The following is a 14,457-nucleotide window of genomic DNA, read 5'->3' on the forward strand; positions in this document are numbered from 1 at the left end:
CGCCGTTATCTACTGCCTGAGACAGTTGCCTCATTTTGCCCAATGGTTGTGTTGTCCTTGGTGGTCTGTAGGGATTGTGAGGTAGTGTGGAAATGAAGTTTTGTAGTAAAAAAGTATAAAATAAAAAAGGGACACGGGTGGTGCTGTGGGTTAAACCACAGAGCCCAGGACTTGCCGATCAGAAGGTTGGCGGTTCGAATCCCCGCAACGGGGTGAGCTCCCGTTGTTCAGTCCCAGCTCCCGCCAACCTAGCAGTTCGGAAGCCCATCAAAGTACAAGTAGATAAATAGGTACCGCTGCGGCGGGAAGGTAAACGGCGTTTCCGTGCCCTGCTCTGGTTCACCAGAAGTGGCTTAGTCATGCTGGCCACATGACCCGGAAGCTTTATGCCGGCTCCCTTGGCCAATAAAGCGAGATGAGTGTTGTAACCCCAGAGTCGGTCATGACTGGACCTAATGGTCAGGGGTCCTTTTACCTTTACCTTTAATAAAAAAGTAAGGGTGTGGTATTTAGGCCATTGCTTCTAGAAAGGTTGCTCCAGAATGCCCTAGAACCATGTGGTCAAATCTATAAAGTTCAGGTGCGCCTTTATGAGCATGATGCTCTGTTGGTTTTAAACTGGGTTAGTGAGCAAGTAGTTCTGAATTTCCTTTTGGTTTCAAGAATGCATTGGTTTCCTTTTTAATCTGAACCACAACTGCTTCTTGATGTAATTCCCCCCCCCCCCCAGTGTGCCCTTCTCCTTGGGGCACCTTCCTTCGAACTTCCTGAAAATCAAACTGGTTTCTAAAAACTGCCTTCTAAAAGAAGAATGTTTGTGTGGTTGGTAGTATAAAGGTGGCATTTAGATACACGTCTCCTATATTTTCCCCTATGTGGTTTCCAAACGGAATTATGTATAGTCTGTTATGGGTGGAAACTAGCAGGTTAGTTTCCTGCTGGGCTGGGAACAAAAAATAGTGTTCTTGAGTCAGGTGGCTGGGGGAAAAAACCTTATATTGAAATGCTTGACCTTTCTGAATTACCCATTGCACACAGGGTGTGACGTGGGTGTGTTGAGGAGTTTTATGTTGCAAGGGCTGTTGTAGGCATAAAGAGCAGTTCTGCATGCTAACTGCATAGCCACTCAGTTGGTCTTTCTTTCCTTGCAATCCCTGTCAGTGACAGCCGAAGCACCAACGTCAAGAAAGAATGAAAAGAGCAGGTTTTGTTTCCCAAGTGCAATGCTTTACTCTTCTCTGTCTTGGAGTGAATGACAGCCCTTCATTCACATAGGAGGAACCACAATGGCTGGCTAAGGAGTATCATTGAAACAGTTCCCTTTTTTCAGAGTGATCCTGCTGTTGATAACTGGGTGAATGCCTTCTTCCCTAGCCTAATAATAATAATAATAATAATAATAATAATAATAATAATAAATTTTATTTATACCCCACCCTCCCTGGCCAGAGCCAGGCTCAGGGCAGCTAACACCAGTAAAATTACAGTAAAAACATAATAGGAGTATTTTGAGTATGGCAACGGAGAAGAGAATATGTATAGATCACATGGAGCAAAACTTTCTGCCCCATGCAAAAAGTTTGCTACAGTTTTTTTTTGCCAACTGTTCCATGTCTTACCACCTGCTTTATTTTACCATCCATCAGGGTGCTGGCTCTGCCTGTCAATGGCTCTTGGCTCCAGTGACTGCTGGTCTCCCTGCTTTCTGCCCCATCGGTTCCAACGGGTACCAGCCTCCACTGTGATTTTCTTTCGAAATTGTGTAAGGAGATGGGTGGATGGTATCACTCAGAGGGTCAGCTTGGTTAGGCACCTGCCAGGGTCTGATGTCAAGAGCTCCCTTGATCTACTCCTGCTCTTCTGCAGTGACACCTGCTTGCTTACCTGCCCTTTTACAGCAGTAGCCCCCCTCTGTTTTCTGGCCAGTTCTCCTTCTGGTAGGTGGACAAATGGTAGTAGCAGTGAGGAGCAGCTTTAGTTGACAACAGTGGCAATGAGGAGAAAGAGAGCTCCTCTGGGGGACTAGACTTTACACTGTGTGTGTCTTGTCCAAGATTATTCCCCCCATAAAGCACCACAAAGCATCCTGGAGCCAGTAGCAGTCTTGCTTTAGGTGGTTGTGTGTGTGTGATTCCTCTACTCTTCCCACATGAAGTTCCTGCAAGTAGACACTTCTAAAACTGGAGAGTGGTATTTTGCCCATAGCCTAATTCATCTGCCGTGCTACGTGCTACTTGCAGGGAGTCTCTTGGTTTTTACATGGAAAATATGTGATCCCCGCCTGCAAACTGAAATGGGTGCAATCCATTCTGCCACTGGGGCACTTTCCAATCTCATTCTGCGGTGTGTCTAGATCCAGCCTAATGCACCTGTCCAGTGATAATGGCAAGAAACTTGGGAGACGTTTGTTGACATACTGAAAGTAGTTTTCTGTGGAAGCAGTCCTGCTCTAAGCGAGGGTGCTTTTATTAAGGTTGGGTAACCCAGTAATTGCCCAGCCAATGTAACCTAGTTTTAAAGCTATTCCTACACAATTTGTTACAAGGCTTTTGAAGACACAAGTGAAATGGAGGGCCATCTAGAAATGATAAATGTTATACAAAGATGTGGTTTGTGTGTTTCCTGAATGCTGCATGGAATCCTGTTCCGCCTTTAGAACCAGAGAAGGAAGAGTAAAGGACAGGTTATAATCAGGAGATGAATTCATCTTCATTTTGAAGAAAGTGGTAAGAATTTAGGGAAGGAGAAGAGGAGGTGTTTTTAAATATATATATATATATCCTGGAATATAGTGAACTAAGGGAGGTATAACATACCTTTTGTTGAGGGTTGCATTTTTCCTTTTGAAACACTAGAATTTAGGGCATTTGGTGAAACTGGCTGGCCAAGGGTTTGGAGTCAACAACAAAAATAAAGCAATCATGAAATGAATTGTTAACTTACGGAATTAATTACAACATGGTGCACTAGTGCAGTGATGCTTGCTTTGGTGGCTTACATAAGATTTAGTTAAGTCATGAGGAACAGACCTGCCCATCAGCTGCTAGCTATGAAAGCTAGAGAAAGCAACCTCCATGTTTAATGTCAACAGCATGTCCTGGGTATTCTTGGAAACAGGAGCTATGGCGGTTTGTTTTGTCAAAACTTTCTATCCCTCTTTGCCACCCTAAGCCAGTTGTCTCTGTCCTGCCCTGATTATGAGTTTCCCAAGGATATCTGAACTAGATGGAATTTGGGCATGGTCTCCTAAATGTAGTTTCTGTTACAGGAAGTTCCCACAGCTTTTTAAAAACTGGTTTTAAATAATTCAGCCAAGGGTTTTTTATATATTTCCAGCATGACTATTCCCGCATTGATTTTGTGTTGGAAACTTGTTCTATGGCTTAATCTCAACGCTGCACAGTTAAACCTGGTGGTATCTCCTCTGTGTCAAAAATCTGCATCCTTATGCATAGTTGCATTTACTGAAGGCTGAATGAAATCATAGGATTTAAACCCAGGGAACCAACCCATATGGCATCTGATAATGCCATTGCGTGGAACTGGGTTTCGCTTGTCAGCTTTTCTTCTTTTGACCTGGCCTAGTTTGTGTGGCGGTGTGGTTTTTGTGCGTGTATAATCTCCCAAATGATCTGAAGTCAATTTTGACTGTCAAACTTTATTAATATTCTTAATCGTGGTCTTTTTTTGTTTTGTTTTTTTGCCTGACATCATTTTCCCTTTTAAGCAAGATATAAAGCACTCCTGGGTTCTTCAAAATGGGGACATGCACAGAGTCCTGAGGTAATTGGGACTGACATACAGATAGATGTTTCTATAGGTGGAATTCTCAGCTGTAACTAGCTGTGTGTGTGTGTGTGTGTGTGTGTGTGTGTGTGTGTGTAGGGAAATTCTGACCCAAACATAATTACAGTGGTACCTCAGGTTAAGTACTTAATTTGTTCCTCAGGTCCGTACTTAACCTGAAACTGTTCTTAACCTGAAGCACCACTTTAGCCTATGGGGCCTCCTGCTGCTGCCGTGCCGCTGGAGCACAATTTCTGTTCTCATCCTGAAGCAAAGTTCTTAACCTGAAGCACTATTTCTGAGTTAGCAGAGTCTGTAACCTGAAGCGTATGTAACCCGAGGTACCACTGTACTTCATTATGATAATTTAAGTCATAACTTCCTGATTGTCTGCAAAAGAAAAACTAAAGAAAAACTCTTTTATTTGCAAACATGCTTGTATTATTTTCACCAGTTATGCCTTGGTAGTTTACACTAGTTATTTAATTTCTATACAACTTTATATAAAAAATATCTCTAAGCAGTGTACAAAAAACTGAAGCAGCAACAGACAACTTAAACAAAAAATTACCAAAAAAAACCCACAGCTACATATAAAAATGTTACAGTAATACAAAGTTTATATCTATCATCTATCTATCTATCTATCTATCTATCTATCTATCTATCTATCTATCTATCTAACTAACTAACTAACTATCTATCTCAGTTCATTTTCCTTCTGACACACCCTCACTCTCAGCCTCCTGGTTTCTCACCAGGCAGGGTCCAAACAAACACTCAGCTCACTCACAAAAGTCTCACAACAAGAAGAGTGCCTGGAAACAGCAGACATGGTGCTTAGTCTCTAGACTTGCTTTTGATGGGCAGGCCCAAGGTGGGTGGTACTTCCTCAGGCTGCCCACAACGATGTCCCATTCGGCTGCTCTCTCCACACCCAGTTCCCAGTCCAGTAGGCTTGTTGGGTTTCCCAGGAGGTCTAGAGGATGGGAAGAGGCCCCCCCTCCACTCACAGCTCTTTTTTCACTCCCTGTCCTCTCCTCCACCTCCAGCTGCTTTCCATATCGCATGATATTTTAAAAATGTTGTACTGCACAGATTTGTTCATGCTTTGTCATGCAGACATACCTTCCAGCTGCCCTAGGTCACCTGAGATTGCCCCAAATGTCTATTGATAATCAATCTGGCACGTTTTCCCATGCGACTCCGCTCCTTTTCTCAGAGGCTCCTTTGCCTTTTCTAATCGTAGCAGGGGGGTTGCATGGCGAGGAAAGACCATGCAGGATTAATAGCAAGGTGAAGACTGGGGAGAAAGAAATAATAAGGATCAGAGGACTTCTAAACATGTACAGAGTTCCTGTCCTTGAAGGCAAACAGAAAACAAAACAACTGGGTAGTGCTTATGGAATTGCGATAATAGATTAGGAAATTGCTTTCTGAGAAAACATGGTGTACAAATTTTGTTTCACAGTTGGGGCATAGGTGGTTGAGGTGAGGAAGATTAGCAAAGCGTTGGAGTTTTTTCTTTCAGTGTGGTAGAGGACTTGACTTGCTCAATTGAGCCATCTGGTCTGTCTTAGTGACTTACTTGGTTTAGCAATCTTTGCAGAAAGTATTTCATTCAGTCCCGTTTTCGGCTTGTGACATGTTATCCTCTGGAATTGTGGGACCCATCCCTTACTTCTCCCCATAAATGTCACTGTTTTCATCTGTCAAATGCTGTAGGGCAAGTGAAAACACACAATGTAATGGACACATCCAGTTCTGGTGCCATTTTAAACAGTCGTGGTTTCTCCCAAAGAATCCAGGGAACTGGAATTTAGTTGAGGGTGCCAAGAGTTGTTAGGAGACTCCTCACGAAACAATGATTCCTATCATTCTTTGATTATTCTCTATAATATTACACAGTGTTGCCAAAAGTCTTAGTGTGGCCCTACAACTCCCATTGACCCCAGCAAGTATGGCCAGTGGTGGTCAGGGATGATGAGATGAGAACTGTAATCCCAACAATATTTGGAAGGCAACAGGTTCTCCACCCCTGGTGTAGACAAAGGTTGATAGACCCTAGTTCTAGCAGTAGAACATAAGAAGAAGAACCTCAGTGGATCTGGCCAGTTGTCCACCCGGTCTACCATCCTGTTCTCACAGTGACCAACCAAATGCCTCTGCAGTAGCCAAAGCAGGATATAAGAGCATCAGTACTTATCCCCACTTGTGGTCCTCAGTAACTGGAATACAGGGGTGTGCTACCTCCAGCATCATGATTGGTATAATCTGCTACAAAAACAACAACAACACCTATTTGGACATTTTGCTTGATTCAGGTGCGGGGATGACCAACCTTCATGGAAGGAGCATGGCAGTCTGTAATGAGAGAGACCCTGCACAGAATCTTTACTGAAGCCTCTGTTACTACAGATGGTTTTGCTCTGTGTGTGAAGGCATATCCCTACACATGTTGTCAGAGCTACCCTAGGTCCCAGCTCACAAAGGACCAACGCTGCTTCGTTGTTAAGTATAAAAGTCTTTATTGAAGTTCAGTTTCACTTCCAGAGCCGCAGCGCGCAGCCCCACGTCTAAAGTGTCAGACCACTGGTGCTCCGTCTGAGTCTCCTCCCCCTTGACACCAATTTAAGATTCTAGCCTTGCTCCACCTTCTCCGCTGCTCCTTCCTCCTCTGGGTCCGCCTGCCCGCCGGGGTTCCGCCCTTTCTAGCCTCTTCTCCCGCTGATTCCCCTGAGCCTTCTCCCTCCCTCCGGCGGGCTTTAGGAGCTGGTTCCCCATCCGGGTCTCCTGCTGTTCCGCGCGCCTGCACATTTGAACTTGGCGCGCGCGCCCAGCCAGCAGCTTTCCTCCTGACCGTTCCACTGCTGCTGTCACTGCTTCCCCCATCGGGGGGGCTAGCTGCAACTGACCTCCCCTCCGTTGGAGGCGTGGTCAGCCCTGACTCCCTCTCTGGAGGAGACACTGCTCCTGACACATGTGACTCCTCCCCCCCACTACGCTCTGGTGGGGAAACTGGTCCCGATCCTCCACTGCTGCTTTGGGGTTCCCCTCTGGCTCCTTGTTTCTGGTGCGTCCCCCCTGGGACCCCCCTTGCCCTGACCATCGGCGCCCCCTTCTGGGAATCTTCTGATTCGCTGGAGAAGCTCATGGAATCTCTCGGGCCACTGTCATACTCCCCTACGCTGCCCTCGGATTCTTCCCCTTCGCTCTCCCAATCCTCTCTCCCTAGTGCTCCTGCTCCTGATTCCCTGACATCCATCCCCCCCTCGAAGCCCCCCCTTCCCCCTCCCCCTCTTCGGGTGTGGGTTCCGGGTGCTCCAGTCCAGTGGGTGTGAGTGCGGGATACCATTCTTCCCCCCTGGTGTGTAGCCGGTCCACTGGATCCGGCCCAACCGCAACGGGCTCGTCGACGTCGATTTCCTCTGCTTCCATCTCTCTGCTGATGTGCTCGAATCCAGGATCCTCCCCCAACACGTCCATGTCCTCCCCTCCCCCGGGTACCTCTGGTGAGACTGCTTGCAAAGGTCCCCGCAGCAACTCCCTGCGCCACCCCACCTCCGGTTGAGTGTCCCACCAATAGGAGCGGTCTGTGGCAAACCCCGAGAGAGACCCCTCCGAGGAGCTAGTGTCCGGAGTCGTCTCTTCAGCTGATGAAAAACCCTGGAACGTACTGGCTGACAGTGTGGGTGTGAAGAGCCAGTCGTCGAAATACTCTGCCGGCATAGGTCTGTGTGGGAAGAGTGCATGGAACTCGTCTTTAAGATAGTGCTCCTCCACGGCATAGCACGGTACCCACCTGTTGGCGCTGGCTGGGGTACCTTCCCTGGCGAGGAGGTATTCCACCCCCTCTTCCCCCCACCTCGAGTCCAAAATCTCCGTGACCTCGTTGAGTGGCGTCGCCCTCCGTGACCCCTCCCTCTTTGGAGATTCGTTAAGTGGGTCTGGCGCGTTCCCTGTCGCCTGAAACCTGTGGGGTTCCCTGTAGGGTGTGAGCACTGACCTATGAAAGACTGGGTGCATTCTGGAGCCCTCCGGGAGTGTCAACCGGAAGGCCACTGGATTGATTTGCGCCGCGACCTGGTAAGGTCCCAGCTGCTTGTGCTTGAGCTTCCTCTTAGCTAGCGTCCTGGCCGGCACTGCCTGGGCTGCTAACCAGACCCAGTCCCCCACCCGGATGTCCTCCCCGACCCTCCTGTGCTTGTCTGCCTGCATTTTGTAGGCGTGTTTCGCCAGTTCCAATTGCCTGCGGAGTTGCTCGTGGACCTCCTGTAACTCTGCTGCTAAGTGCTCTGCTCCCCTTGGCTCCCCCTCCCCCTTCGTCTCTAACCCCGGGAAAGTTCTGGGATGCCGCCCATTATTGGCGAAGAACGGTGTCACTCCTGTAGACCCGTGCTTCGTGTTGTTGTAGGCAAACTCGGCCAGCGGTAGGTAGTCCACCCAGGTCGAGGGTTGTTGATTGGCGTAGCATCGCAGGTACTGCTGCATGATGGCGTTGACCCTCTCCGCTTGTCCGTTGGTCTGCGGGTGTCGTGCCGACGCTAAGTTGATCTTGACGTTCAGGATGCCCAGCAGCTTCTGCCAGAAGCTCGAGATGAATTGGCGACCCCGGTCGGACAGGATGGACCGCGGCAGGCCGTGAGCTTTGAACACGTGGTCTATGAACAGCTTGGCGGTCTGTTCCGCTGTGGCCACCTTCGCGCACGGAATAAAGTGTGCCATCTTGGTGAACATGTCTACGACCACGAGCACCGCTGTTTTGCCTCGCGAGCTGGGCAGATCTGTGACAAAGTCCAGGGCCACTTTCTCCCACGGTTCGAGCGGCGTCTGTAGGGGTTCTAGTAGACCCGCCGGCTTCCTGTGTACTGGCTTGGCCCTTTGGCAGGTGTCACACCTGGAGACGTAATCCGCGACTTCTCCCCTCACCTTGGGCCACCAAAAGTCTCTGGTTACTAATTCCGCCGTCTTGTCCTTGCCGAAGTGCCCAGCGCTGGGCGCGTCGTGTAGCTGCTGCAAGACTTTCGCGCGGAGGTCGTCTCCGGGCATGTAGAGAGCCCCTCTGCGGATGAGCAGTCCGTCTCGTATCTGGAACTCGTCGTCCTTCGCTGTGCCTTTTCGCACCTCCTCCATCTTGGATTGTGCGAACGAATCCGTCTGCAGCGCTCGACGCACCGCGTCCAGGTCCACGGCAGCTGAAGCGCACGCCCACGCTTTCGGTGCGAAAATGTGCTTGGCCGCCACCGGCGCCGCTTCCTCGAGATACTGCGGCTTCCTGGATAGTGCATCCGCCATGACGTTGTTGTCTCCCGGGATGTATTCTATCCGGAAATCGAAATCTGCAAAGAACTCCGCCCAGCGAATGTGTCTCTGGTTCAGGAACCGCGCCGTGCGCCAGTACTCCAGGTTCTTATGGTCCGTGCAGACTTGCACTGTGTGTCTGGCTCCGACGAGGAAGTGCCGCCACGCCTTGAAAGCTGCATGAATGGCCAGCAACTCCCTGTCCCAGATGGTGTAGTTCTGTTCCGCCTTGCTGAGTTTCCTGGAGTAGAATGCGCATGGCCTCCATTCCCCTTGCGGATCTTGCTGCAACAGGACGGCCCCCACCGCTCTGTCCGAGGCGTCCGTCTCAACCCTCATTGGTCTGCTGGGGTTTACATGTAGCAGCTGTTCTTCGGACGCGAAGAGACGCTTGAGTCTCCGAAAGGACTGCTCCGCCTGGTCCGTCCAGGTGAACTTCTTCTTCTTGGAGCTGAGGGTGTCCGTGATGGCCGCCGTCTCCTTCGCGAACCCTTTGATGAACTTGCGATAAAAGTTGGCGAAGCCGACGAACTTCTGGACCTCCTTCCGATTGCGCGGGCTCTTCCAGTCCAACACCGCGCGGACCTTGGTGCTGTCCATGGCGAGTCCCTTGTCGGACAGCTTGTAGCCCAGGAAATCCACCTCCGTCATGTCGAACTGGCACTTCTCTAATTTGGCGTAAAGTCTGTGCTCCCGTAGCCTCTGCAGGACCTCCTTGACGTCCCTCTCGTGAGCCTCCTGCGATTCCGAGAAGACCAGGATGTCGTCCAGGAAGCAAACGCACTTCTTGTAGAGGAGTCCCGCTAACACGTGATGCATGAAAGCTTGGAAGGTATGGGAGCCATTTTGCAGACCAAAAGGCATTACGCGATATTCATAGGTGCCTAAAGGTGTAAACATGGCTGTCTTCCACTCATCGCCCTCCCGCATGCATATAAGGTTGTACGCCCCTCGTAGATCCAACTTGGTGAAGATCCGTCCCTTCCTCACCGTCGCGAGCAGGTCGTCGATCTTGGGCATGGGGAATGCTGCGGGCTTTGTTTTGGAATTTATGAGCCTATAATCAACTATGAGCCTGCGTTGGGGCGTGTCCTTCTTCTTCACGAAAAACACGGGACTGCCCCCCACTGCTTTAGATTCTTGGATGAACCCCCGCTTCAAGTTGTGATCTATGAACTCCCTGAGTTCTTGCAGTTCGTCTTCAGACATGGAATACAGTTTCCCAGTCGGCAGCGTCGCTCCCGGCAGGAGGTCAATCTTGCAGTCGTAAGGCCTGTGGGGAGGCAGGTTATCCGCTTCCCTCTCGCAGAAGACCTCCAAAAACTCCTTGTACTTGTTGGGTACCGCTTGCACCATGCCTAGGTGTAACTGCGGTTAATCCTCTTGCCCCTCCTCCTCCTGGCGGGTCTGGATGCAGTGTTCTGCGCAGTAGGAGGAGCAGAAGGTCAATTGCCGCTGGTACCATGCTAATGCCGGGCTGTGCCTATCCAGCCAACTCATACCCAACACTATGGGCGTGTCTGACAGGTGGGTGACGTTGAAGCTGATGACTTCGCGGTGGTTTCCAATATGCATCACCATCGGTGGTGTTTGCTGTACCACCTCTCCTCCAAGTAGCTTCCTGCCATCGACCGTGACGATGTTTAGGGGCATCGTGGCTGGCATGAGTGCTATGCGATGTTGCTTGATAAAGTCCACTCCTATAAAGTCTGCGTTGCTCCCAGAGTCAATGGTTATTGGTACTTGCATGGTGTGCCCAGTGGGCAACTGGAGCGATGCGGTGAGTTGCACCACTGGTTTGGGTGGGAGGGGGTCTGTGGGCTGTAAAATCTCTGGGGACTGCTTCACTGACTTGCCTGGTTGGGCCCCAGTGGCTCTGTTTCCAACCAGGCGTCTTCTTCCCCCTGCGGCTGCTTCGGCTGCTGACTTGTTCCCTTTACTGTTGCTGAGGCTGCAGTGTGCTTCTGGAGCCTCTGGGGACACTCTTTGGCCATGTGCTGAGCACTGTCGCAGATGTAGCACTTCCTGGTCCCTCTAGGAGCCTTCGCCTTGACTGCTCCCGGTGTTTGGGCTCTGCTGGCAGTCTGAGCCCTGGCACCACCAATCTCCATCGGCTCTTCTCCCCTTCCCAAAGGAGGCATGGACAGTGCCCGCCCCGCCTCTCTGGGAAAGAAAGGGGTTGTCCTGGCTGGGCTGCTTGCCTTACGTCCTTCCTCCCTGCTCCAAGGGCGTCCTTCCAGGCGCACACCAATCGCCAACGCTCTTTGGGCAACTTCTTGGGTACTTTGCGGTTGTTCCCCTCTTGCCAGCTCATCTTTCACCTCTCCACTTAGCCCCTCCCAGAACAGGTCTCTGACAGCAATAGAGTCCTTCTCCCAGCCCAGCACGTTCAATAAGGCAAAAAAGCGTGAGTGATATTGCCTCACCGTCGCTTTCCCTTGCTGTAGTCCATGCATTTCCCTCCGAGCAACATCTACATCTACCGTAGATTTAAAGCAAGCGTCCATAGCTTTGATAAATGCATCGGAATCTTTGAGGGCGGGGTCTTCTTCGCGCCACAAATTCCGCAGCCACGCTTTTGCTTCCCCATGCAAATGAGTGATTATGAAGCCCACTTTCTCTTCCTCATCTCTAAAGTCCTTCCGAAGCAAATTGAGCGCGTAAACCACGTCAGCTCTGAAGTTAGGGTATTGCTGCAGGTTCCCATCGAAGTGGGCTACTAGGCTGCCCCCCATCTTCCCGAGGCCAACTCCCTCCGGTTTGGGTCCTGGCAGCCCCTCTTTCCCCCAACGGTCCCACCTTGCCTGCTGATCCCGGCAGAGCGCTACTGCTTCTTCTTCTCTTTTCCTGGATGCTGCTACTTCTGCGTAAAGCGTCGTCACTGCTTCTTGCAGTTCTTTCACCTGGCTCTCTGTAGCCATCTTTGCCTATCTTCGTGAGCTTGCAAAACACCAAGTCTTGCCCCTCGCTGCACCAACTCACGCTGCGAGGTTTTTATACGAGACGGAGCATACTGTCAGAGCTACCCTAGGTCCCAGCTCACAAAGGACCAACGCTGCTTCGTTGTTAAGTATAAAAGTCTTTATTGAAGTTCAGTTTCACTTCCAGAGCCGCAGCGCGCAGCCCCACGTCTAAAGTGTCAGACCACTGGTGCTCCGTCTGAGTCTCCTCCCCCTTGACACCAATTTAAGATTCTAGCCTTGCTCCACCTTCTCCGCTGCTCCTTCCTCCTCTGGGTCCGCCTGCCCGCCGGGGTTCCGCCCTTTCTAGCCTCTTCTCCCGCTGATTCCCCTGAGCCTTCTCCCTCCCTCCGGCGGGCTTTAGGAGCTGGTTCCCCATCCGGGTCTCCTGCTGTTCCACGCGCCTGCACATTTGAACTTGGCGCGCGCGCCCAGCCAGCAGCTTTCCTCCTGACCGTTCCACTGCTGCTGTCACTGCTTCCCCCATCGGGGGGGCTAGCTGCAACTGACCTCCCCTCCGTTGGAGGCGTGGTCAGCCCTGACTCCCTCTCTGGAGGAGACACTGCTCCTGACACATGTGACTCCTCCCCCCCACTACGCTCTGGTGGGGAAACTGGTCCCGATCCTCCACTGCTGCTTTGGGGTTCCCCTCTGGCTCCTTGTTTCTGGTGCGTCCCCCCTGGGACCCCCCTTGCCCTGACCATCGGCGCCCCCTTCTGGGAATCTTCTGATTCGCTGGAAAAGCTCATGGAATCTCTCGGGCCACTGTCATACTCCCCTACGCTGCCCTCGGATTCTTCCCCTTCGCTCTCCCAATCCTCTCTCCCTAGTGCTCCTGCTCCTGATTCCCTGACACATGTGTTCATAAGAACGCCCAAATAAGGGCTAAAATGGACAGTTGGTGCGTCTATCACAGCTTTGCAAGAACGTTTCATTTGGTGAATGCAGGATAGCCTAGTTTAACAGAAAAGCATTTCAATATAGCATTGAATGGACAGAATTGAGGGCCTCAAACAGCTACAGCATTGTTCAACAGTATATAGGATTGTAATTGTTTAAGGTACGACAATAGCATGTCATTGACTTTGAATTAATTGGCTCCTAAGCTCGTCTTTCACTTTTGTGTAGGCTTACAATGGCCCAGTTCAAACATCGCAGCAAAACCAATTTTGCAATTGCATAAAAAATAAAAATTAATGAGTGATTGTTCTGGCTGCAGAGAGGGAACTAGTAATTAGCGCCCCCACCCCATTGCTGCCATCGCCCTAGGGAACAGGGTCAGTTCAAGGATTTGTGGTGAGTGAACAGGAAGAATCTAATTAGCAACTTTAAAGGAGCAAAGAGGAAGCTGCTGTCTAAGAGAAGGAAGAAGCGGGACCTTTAGAACAGAAGGTAGAATTGGGTCTTGCCAATGTGAAGCGGACATTGTTGGATATTTATGAGGAAAATAAGGCTATATTAAATACTGTGTGGAGCCAACAATTTAAATCTGTTTCTGGGTTATTGTGGAAAAGCAGTGACTTAGCACAGCAGTTCCAAAACCTTTCTCCCTACCCAGGAGTTTTGAAAATGGCTGAGGGTCTTGGTAGACCATTTAAGGTCCCCCCCCCTGCATATTGTAGCAATTGTAATGCACTGTGCTATACAGTCATACTTCATGTTCCGTCCGCTTCATGTTACGTTTTTTCAGGTTACATCCCACGGCAACCCGGAAGTACCAGAAAGGGTTACTTCTGGGTTTCGCCGCTCACGCATGTGCAGAAGCGCAAAATGACATCACACGCATGCGCAGAAGCGGCGAATTGCAACCCGCGCATGCGCAGAAGCGCCGTTGCGGATTGCGTTCTCTTCATGTTGCGAACGGGCCTCCGGAACGGATCCCATTCGCAACCAGAGGTACCACTGTATACTGTATGGTTTCCAACTGCATTTTTATTTTTTGAGAGAGTTGGACTTGTCCTAAAAAAGTCAATGAACCACTGACAGAGTGCTCTGTCTTCCAGATAAATAGTGACCAGGTCTGCCCGGTTCATGCACCCTTTTGCCTCTGCATAGTTCCATCCTTATTTCATACATTGTGATGTTGTAAACCATATATGGCCCAGCCCTAGCACCTGGAGGCAGGACTGCAGCAAATTTGCTCAAGAGTACGTGTGTGTTACTTATATATGTTCTAAGGCAGGTTTCCTCAACCTCGGCCCTCCAGATGTTTTGAGACTACAATTCCCATCATCCCTGACCACTGGTCCTGCTAGCTAGGGATCATGGGAGTTGTAGGCCAAAAACATCTGGAGGGCCGAAGTTGAGGACGCCTGTTCTAAGGTGGCTAGTAGTTCATTAATGTGCTTCTCCTGAGTTGTTTGTAAACACAGAAATTCATATATAACAGCACTTTTTGTAGGGATTATTT

General features: G+C 50.1%; 1 protein-coding gene and 1 long non-coding RNA gene across 32 annotated transcripts in view; one reads left to right on the forward strand and one right to left on the reverse strand.

Annotated features, from left to right (window-relative positions):
* INPP4A (inositol polyphosphate-4-phosphatase type I A) overlaps positions 1–14,457 on the forward strand; it is a 105,551-nt gene that overhangs the window by 19,516 nt on the left and 71,578 nt on the right. The window lies entirely within an intron of this gene.
* Positions 4,192–6,062, reverse strand: LOC310761335. The gene is made up of 2 exons (XR_014547399.1): positions 4,476–6,062; positions 4,192–4,411 (listed from the first exon to the last, which is right to left on the reverse strand). It is a non-coding gene; the product is annotated as an uncharacterized lncRNA (long non-coding RNA).

The sequence above is a fragment of the Podarcis filfolensis genome, assembly GCF_964270895.1.
Source record: "Podarcis filfolensis genome assembly, chromosome: 4".
Lineage (NCBI taxonomy): Eukaryota > Metazoa > Chordata > Lepidosauria > Squamata > Lacertidae > Podarcis > Podarcis filfolensis.